Source organism: Poromitra crassiceps (genome assembly GCF_964638095.1).
Source record: "Poromitra crassiceps genome assembly, chromosome: 6".
Taxonomy (NCBI): Eukaryota; Metazoa; Chordata; class Actinopteri; order Beryciformes; family Melamphaidae; genus Poromitra; species Poromitra crassiceps.
This window is the reverse complement of record NC_139627.1, coordinates 16,659,045-16,667,595: the sequence shown is the minus strand read 5'-3', so window position 1 is coordinate 16,667,595 and position 8,551 is coordinate 16,659,045. Positions and strand designations below refer to the sequence as shown.

At 44.9% G+C, this 8,551-nt stretch overlaps 1 pseudogene across 1 annotated transcript; it reads left to right on the top strand.

Moving 5' to 3' along the window:
• The first annotated feature begins 1,864 nt into the window (after positions 1-1,864).
• On the top strand, positions 1,865-6,199 carry LOC310777751 (RB1-inducible coiled-coil protein 1 pseudogene; annotated as a pseudogene). The gene has a single exon. The product of its transcript is annotated as an RB1-inducible coiled-coil protein 1 pseudogene (transcript).
• Positions 6,200-8,551: the final 2,352 nt, after the last annotated feature.

Below are 8,551 nucleotides of genomic sequence, written 5' to 3'. Positions count from 1 at the left end.
TCTTCCTCTCTAGTTCTCTAATACCACTTTCAGACCAATGACCAGCGTCGGGCAAGGCTTACTTACTGGACCCATGTTCAACCCTTCTTCAATTCACAGCAAGTCAGTCAACACGGCTTCATCCCTGAAGTTCACAATTTCAGATGTATTTTATTCATGCATCAAAAAGGAGCATGCAGATTCATAGTTGAGAACAGTACACAACATAGGGCACATGAAAGGGAGACCCCAAAGAAGCAAGAAACGCTTATAGTAAGGGGACCCAAGACATCAAACAACAAACAGACAATACAGCGTAAGCACGTGTGTGTGTGTGTGTGTGTGTGTGTGTGTGTGTGTGTGTGTGTGTGTGTGTGTCTCTGGCTGTCTGTCTGTCTGTCTGTGTGTATGGTCATATAATTGTCACCCCCATGGAGGCTATATAAACCGATGTGTATAGAGTGCCGCAGGGATGAGGTATTTTTGTAGGCTTTATCCAGAAGTCGCTGCCATTTGGTTCTTCAGTGGAAAAGTCTATGGGGTTTTAGAATGGGGATTTCACTTAAATGCATAAAATAAGGTCTGTGGTTAACAAAAGTTTATGGGAACGCGAATTTGGGTTCACCATGATACTCTTCACAAACGTGAATAACTTTTATGGCTTTTGAAGCATTTTCTAAAAATCTAGTAAAAAAAAATGCATTTACGTTCCAAAAGTCATTAGTTATTCACGTTTGTGAAGAGTATCATGCTGAACCCAAATTCGCGTTCCCATAAACTTCCGTTAACCACAGCCCTTAATTTATGCTTTTAAGCGAAAAGCCCATGTTAATCGATTTTTCCTCTCACGAACCCAGAAGTATACTTCCGGACTCATTCCTGTGGTTCTCGATCATTATTGAGGTTGATATATGGTTGAACCCTGAAAAAATGATAAGGGCTTTTCAATGGATACTGGTACAATTGGGCATGATAAAAACATTTAAAAATAAATCCAGGAAAATCTTACTTCCAGAAAGGGGTCATTCATTTTCAAGATGGCATCACAGATGGGTGCCAGGAGATTAAAATGGCTATACCTCAATTATTATTCAACCTAGCAAGGTGGTTTTGGTGTCTAACTCTACTTTTTAGGGCTCAAGGAATGTAATTGAACCAGTGAAAATACCATCAGTTACATTATCATTACAAAATTAAACAAGAATTCTGAACTTGCACTCGCGTTGAACTGTTGCAATGTGTTCCAATGGTTTTTACAGAGGGAATTTTGGATACCACTAGGCATCTCGCTCGCTCGATTCCTAGGCTCGCCCGTCCTGCAGCTCACATTCACAGTTAAACCGCTGCATGGCTTTGCCCGCAGCTCAGCTGCTGCGTTGGGCAGCTGTTAGACCAGTAGCTCATGAACTGTACCTTCAGTAGTCATAGCCCTTTTCTCAGAAGGCTTCAGTGTCACTCGCTTGTGAGTGAATTTATGACATTACTGATGATGTCATTTATGACATCACTGATGATGTCACCATGCCTATGTATGACATCACTGATGACATCAGTCACGTATGATGTCATCAGTGACATCACTGAGTAATTCACTGATGATGTCATTTATGACATCACTGTGGGACAGGGACAGACAGAGAAACAGACAGAGCCCCAGCTCCCATACTGATGATGATTTGTATCACTCCATAAATCAGAAAATACTGTAAACAGTCATAAAATCACTGATGATGTCATAGACATTGTGACATCATCAGTGATGTCATAAATCCTTCCCTGCTGAGGTTATACATTGGACGACTCTTGGCCATGGGGATGGGAATGACTAAATGAGCAAACCCAGTCTTTAAGATAGGTGAGTGTGAAGATCTCTGGGAGCTTCAACATGAAGTTTTATGTGTTCCAGGTTAATAATGGCAGTACACTGACATTTGACATTGAGTTTGCTGTCCAAACTGTGCTGGAGCTTAAAAATGCCATCCAGGTAAAATATAAGATTGCAACGCAACACCAAGTCCTTGTTGTCAATGGAGGGGAGTGTATGGCTGCAGAGAGGCGAGTCTGCAGCTACAGCGCTGGCACTGACACCAACCCCATATTCCTATTCAACAAAGAGATGATCTTGTGTGACCGAGATCCAACAATCCCCAAAACCACCTTCTCGATTGAGAGTGAGATTCAGGTTAGGGTGGAAGAGTCTCTTATGATGCCAGCTGCCTTTCACACCGTTGCCTCGCGGACACAACTTGCTGTGGAAATGCATGAAGTTGCAGAGAAACTTTGCTCTTCCTGTGTATGTTTGGTTCATGATGAACACCTCCAACACCAAGGCTGGGCTGCTCTGATGGCTAATCTGGATGACTGCACCCTGTCTTATCAGAAGTTGCTCAGGAAATTTGACACTGCATACACAAATTACCAACACGACTTGGAGGGAATTAAATTGAAACTCTCAAAGCTAGGGACGGCAGTCTCTGTCATGGCCAAGATACCCATGCTGGAATGTTTGATAAGACATAGTTATAGCATTGAGAGGTCTAGCTCAACCCCAGGAAAGGACTCAGATGAGACAGAGGGGGAGAAAACCACAGACTCTGTGCTCTGCACTGCTGATATACAGAGGACCATTAAGTTACCTGCATCTTTCTCTGCTCTGGGTGCAGCCACATCTGAACTGATTGAAGAACCGGACACAAATGAAATGACTGACAATGGTGGGCTGAGGGCTGCCCTCCAGGAAGACGACACTCCAGAGCTGGCCAACCCTCCCTCCTTTAATGTCACACTACTAGACTGGATCAATGTACAAGACAGGCCCAATGATGTGGAATCAGTTGTGAGGAAATGTTTTGATTCCATCAACAGGCTTGACCCAAGCATCATCCAGCCCTTCCTGGCAGATTGTCGAGACACAATTGCCAAACTAGATGATCAAAACATGAAAGCTATGAAAGGACTTGAGGAAAAGATGTGTCTTCTAGACCAAACGATTGCAAGCTGTAAGAAGTTGGTGAATGAACAGAATGAACTTGCTCAGGGATTTTCGACCAATCAGAAGCGAGCTGAAAATCTGAAGGATACATCTGTTCTGCTTGACTTGTGTCTGAGTCACACTTGCCAGCTCACAGTCATGCTAGACAACCACAAGAAGCTGCTGGACAACAAAAATAAATGCACCACTGCCAAACAAGAACTTGCAAAAAACCTTCAAGTCCGACTCAAATGGTGCTGCGACGTAATGGTTCATGCAGACCAGCATGGAGAGCAGCTTCAGGCTCTACTCACGCTACTGACCGAGCTAATGGAGAGAGTGAGGGTTGTGGACGTCCTCAGCACTGTGCCCCAGATGTATTGTCTGGCAGTGGTGGAAGTCGTGAGGAGGAAGATGTTTATACGCCACTACAGAGAGTGGGCCTGTGCACTTGTGAAGGATGGGAAACAACTCTACGAGGTTGAAAAGTTCAAAAGGGAAACGTTTGGGAAACTCTTTAAAATGTCTTTCCTCAGAAATCACTTGTTTAGAGGACTTGATTCATGGCCTCCCACATCGTTTTGTACACAAAAGCCCAGAAGGTTTGACTATGAGCTTCCAGACATTTCACTTGATGACTTGCAGTACCTGAAGTCTTGTTGTCCTGCAGAGGTGCACCCTTTCCTCGTGGTTCCCACACTGTGTGACTTCGAGCCCTTAAATCAGCATGTAGAGATGCTTCACCATCTAGTCCAAGCTGCACAGAGTGCGGATGACATGTCTCAAACCATATATAGACAGAGTGCTCTGAGATCAAACGCGTTTACCCCACAGTCTGAACGTATACCTGTGACCACAACCCCTGTCTCTTCCAAAAAACCCTCCTCTCTCAGCCTTCATGGCTCCACCTGCCAGCCCCTACATGTACCCATCGCTGCCCCTTTAGAGGATTTGTCCCCAGGCATCATTGATGCACAAGCCTTTGAAATCACCAGCTACCTAAACATGGACGCAGTCCTTCAGCAGGGCTCCCTTGACCTCGAGTCTTTGTCAGAGAACCCACAATCTGCCGTTAATGTGATTGAAGAGACCTTGACATCCCCCAACCCCATCAGTGACCCTACTAGTCCTGAAATGATAGCAGAGTCACTGTATTACTCTGTCATGAATGCTATTGACAACAAGCGTGCGCAGGATACCAGAACACGAGAGAGGGGGAACTCAAAGATGGCTGTTCTGAAGCAGATTTTCGAGAAGTACCGATCTGCTGCAGATGAGTCCCAGTCCAACTTAAGAAGTGTCAAGGATGACCTCTACCACTTTAGAGGTCTGGTACTGAAGGAACATCGTGACTTTGGCTTTGCCCTCAAGGCCATGACCATTGAGGTACACAGCATTCTGGACAATATCCACCAATCCCATGAACTGGAGATGAGGGAGCAACACCAAAGTGAGCTCCTCTCCCCTCGACAATGCCTCCAGGAGCAGGTCCAAACCCTGACAGAGGAAAACCAGGTCAACCAGAATATTGTCAAAGATATGCAACATGCTATGCTGGAGCTGAAAGGGCTTCTGGAGCACAAAGAGAAAGAACTCATTCAGATCGAGAGGGAGCGATGGGTTGAGGCAGAGACTAGCCAGACAGAGAGGATTAAAAACCTGCACCTGAAGATCGACGATCAAGCTGAAGAAATCAAGACTCTCTCAACCTCCAGAGACTCCCTGACCAGCCAGCTTGAGAATTTGCGCTTTGAGATTGAACGTGGCCAGCAAAAGATCCGGCAGGATTTGGAAGGGGATGAGAATGTTGAGAGGAAACATACTGAGCAGCAGCAGAAACTCCAGTGGGACTTAGACCAGCAAGCGGCTGCTGTACGTGAAGAAAAAGAAGAGCAGTTCAGGAGTTTCAAGGAGCGGGAGCAAGATTTGAGGACTGTTATCTGCAATTTGCAGACAGAAAATGACCTGCTCTCTAACAGATTAGAGCTGGACAGACAAGCAGTCCAGAAAGGTTTAGTGGATAAATATGAGGCCTTGAAGGTTGCATTACCAGATGTCTTTGAAAAGTTAAAGCAACAAAAGGAGATGGAGAGGAGACTTTTAGACAAAATTAGAGAACTTGAAAATGAGCTTCACGGGAGACAATCCTCAAAAAGGGAGGAAGGGTTGTACCTGCATGCGGAGGGCCATGCAGAAGCCTCAGCACCTTTCTCTCTGGATTCTGCCCTCCAGGAGCTGCTGCAGCAGGAGAGGGCCTCCCTGCAGACCCAGATGGAGCTCCTGGAGAAAAGGAAAAATGAGGAGATGCAGAACCTCAAGACATCATTCATAGGCGAGCAGCAGACTAATTTCAACACTGTTCTTACCCGAGAGAAGCTGAAGAAGGAGCAGATCATCAATGAGCTCACAGAGAAGTTGCAGATAGTTACCCAGCAACAGGACAATGACAAAGCTCTGATAGAGACTCTCTCAGATGATCTAGCTTGCGTGATGCAGCAGAAGAATAACCTAGAGGAGGAGCTGAACCACCTGCACAGCACCGCCCTGGTTTCCTCCGGTTTCCTTACTCCTGCCTCCACAGCTCAAGAGGCCTCAGAAGCTGGAGACAGTGCACAACTGTTAGCTAGGGCCGTGTCTGTCGCAGGGGCCTGTTCCTCTGAGTCCCTATCTGAATCGTACAGACTGGTCTCTGTGGCAGCCATTCGTGATGATGAACATGTTGAGTCAGTAGTGGAGGCTAACATGGTGACAGTCCCTGATAACATCTTTATGTCAGAGGAGAAACAGCGAATACTCTTACTTGAGAGGAATTTACATATGAAGGAAGAAGAAAACAAGCGCCTCACTCAAAGACTGATGTCTCAAAGCATGTCATCTTTGTCATCACGCCATTCAGAGAAAATTGCCATCAGAGATTTCCAGGTAGGCGATTTGGTCCTCATCATTCTTGATGAAAGGCATGAGAGGCATGTGCTGTTCACGGTCGGTCCCACCCTCTACTTCCTCCACTCAGAGTGTCTCACTGCACTGGACCTCAAACCAGCATCAGGGACCTCAAGACAACCATGGGTTCTTGGGAAGGTGATGGAGAAGGAATATTGCCAGGCAAAAAAGGCACAGAACAGGTTCAAAGTTCCTTTGGGAACAAAGTTCTACAGAGTGAAAGCTGTTCCTGTTACATGTGACATCACTGATGATTTCACTGATTATGTCACTAATGATGTCACTGTTGACATTGTGACAACATAACTGTTACATCTGACATCACTGATGATGTCGCCAAAGGGGCCGCGGCAGACTCCTGAGCAAAAGGGGATGCTGCAGACTCAAAACGCAGAGCCAAAGGCGATTCTGCAGACTCAGAAGGCGGAGCCATAGGGGACTGTTGCAGACTCAGACGACGATCAGATTATGGATTGATAATCATGATTATTTTGATCAATATTGAGATCATGATTATTTAACATGATTACACTTTGACTTTGGGAACATCATGAATGAATTAATTTATTAAGACAGTTGTTAAAAATACAAATGAACAGATAAAATCCATACACTGGTATTAAAATTGTCGAGGAATAAAACACGATAAACTCCATGACTTGTTTCCATTTTGGTCCTCATTATGCATTTATTGAACTTAAAAAATAAATAAAATAAAATAACACTGGATTTCTTTGAACTGTTATCTTCTACCAATTGGAAGGTTTAAACATAAATGGAAGAAACGTCCATCTTTTGTTTTGTTGTTTTATTTTCTATTCTGTTTCCGGTGCTTGTTCCCGTTGTCAGGGGGGTCTGAAAAGTAGCTAAATATAGCGACAAAGTCGCCAAGTTGGCAACACTGCTAGTTAGTGTGACCTAGCAAGCTAACTTATCCTGAGTTCCCAAATTCCATACAAACCACATAAAAACACAAAGCTGCACCTTGTTAGCTCAATATAGTTGTAACTAAGAGTAAAAAAAAATCCAACCACAGATTTAACTACTACATCAACAAACTTTACATGTAGCTTTAGCTAATCGCTTCCTGCTAACATGAGTTCCTGTTGCCAAATCTCACGAGAGTGTGTTACTGAGACAGAGACAGGTCTTGAACAAGTTTAACTCATTGAGTGCCAGCCACTTTTGGAGAACGGACGCTCCCAGTGCCAGAGTTTTCAGAGCGTTTTCAGTGATTTCTCGAGGCCCACAGAATATTGTGTGATATTACTATGTAAACACCGAACACGCACAAAGAACGAGCTGGCTCTATTGTATCATCAGCAAAAAAAGTTTATTGATACCATTTTCCGTTCTTTAGTTATGAGCCGGAGAAGATAGGTCGTTTTGAGCAAATACAGGCGTTTCAAATTATTAGCTGAGATATTCCGCCTTTTGTGAAATGAAGCATTTCAAGCACATTCACTGAGTCTGAAGATAATATTTTCTGATGTAGTGACGTGGTGTAGTTGTGTGATGCCCTGCGTGCCCCACCCCCCTCCCCCCCCCCCTCCCCCCCTCAGCTGCAAACTCCTCCCCACACTAACACACAGCCAACACGCACCCACTCTATTTTCAGAGAGCTCCGTTTTTGTTCCCAGCACGATACGGAAATGCCAAACCGGACTGCAGGGGAAGGTTTGGCCCTTCGGCGTCGGGTGCTGCCTTTCTGGCGGCTAATCGTGTAGATAAACTATGCAGACAGACAGACAGAGGCAGAGGGGGGGCTCAGTTGTGTGCGCGGATTGACTGCTGTTCGCAGCCGTCAGCTGCAGACAGAGCAATCTATATGGCTCTGGCTGCAGCATGAGCGGTTTCTCTTTGATCACGGGGGTTTTTCCAGCTGTTTTCCGGACCTTTCTCTAATCTGGAGAGCACTGTCGCCACCTAATGAGTCCGTAAAATAGGTTATACACCTTCAATAGCTCCCATATTGGTACAGGAGATGCCTGAGGCTTTGATCCACGTCCCACCGTCAAAAAACGCATTTGACGTCGATCGACGTCCTTGGCACTCTACGTCACTATTTACTTTGACGTCGATCGACGTCCTTGGCACTCAATGAGTTAATTATCTCCTGATCTGTCTGTGTGAAAAATGCCATTTTATTGTCAGAATGTTCAGAAGATATATGGCTTCGGAAAACGGGCCCAATATTTACTTTGATGACTAAGGGAGCAAAATAATCTGTCATAATCTGAGATCACGTTCACTCCTCCCATTGACTCCAATAGACTCAGGATGTGCTGCAAGTCTCCTAAGTGGGCATGGCAGTGGAAAACCATGGCCAAAACCCACATGACGCAGAATACAGGAAGGGATTGAAAGATGGGGTGTCTCGCTTTGATATCCCATTGTCTCTGGTCTGGTCACTACTATGTGATGTCATAAATACTCTGATAATGTCATACCTACTGATGGGTGGTGATGTTATAAATCTCTGAAAATGTCATACCTACTGTTGATGTCATAGACATTGTAACATCATCAGTGATGTCATAAATCCTTCCCTGCTGAGGTTATACATCGGACGATTTTTGGTCATTGCCTTGGAAATGACTTAATGAGCAAACCCAGTCTTTAAGATAGGCGAGTGTGAAGATCTCTGGGAGCTTCAAC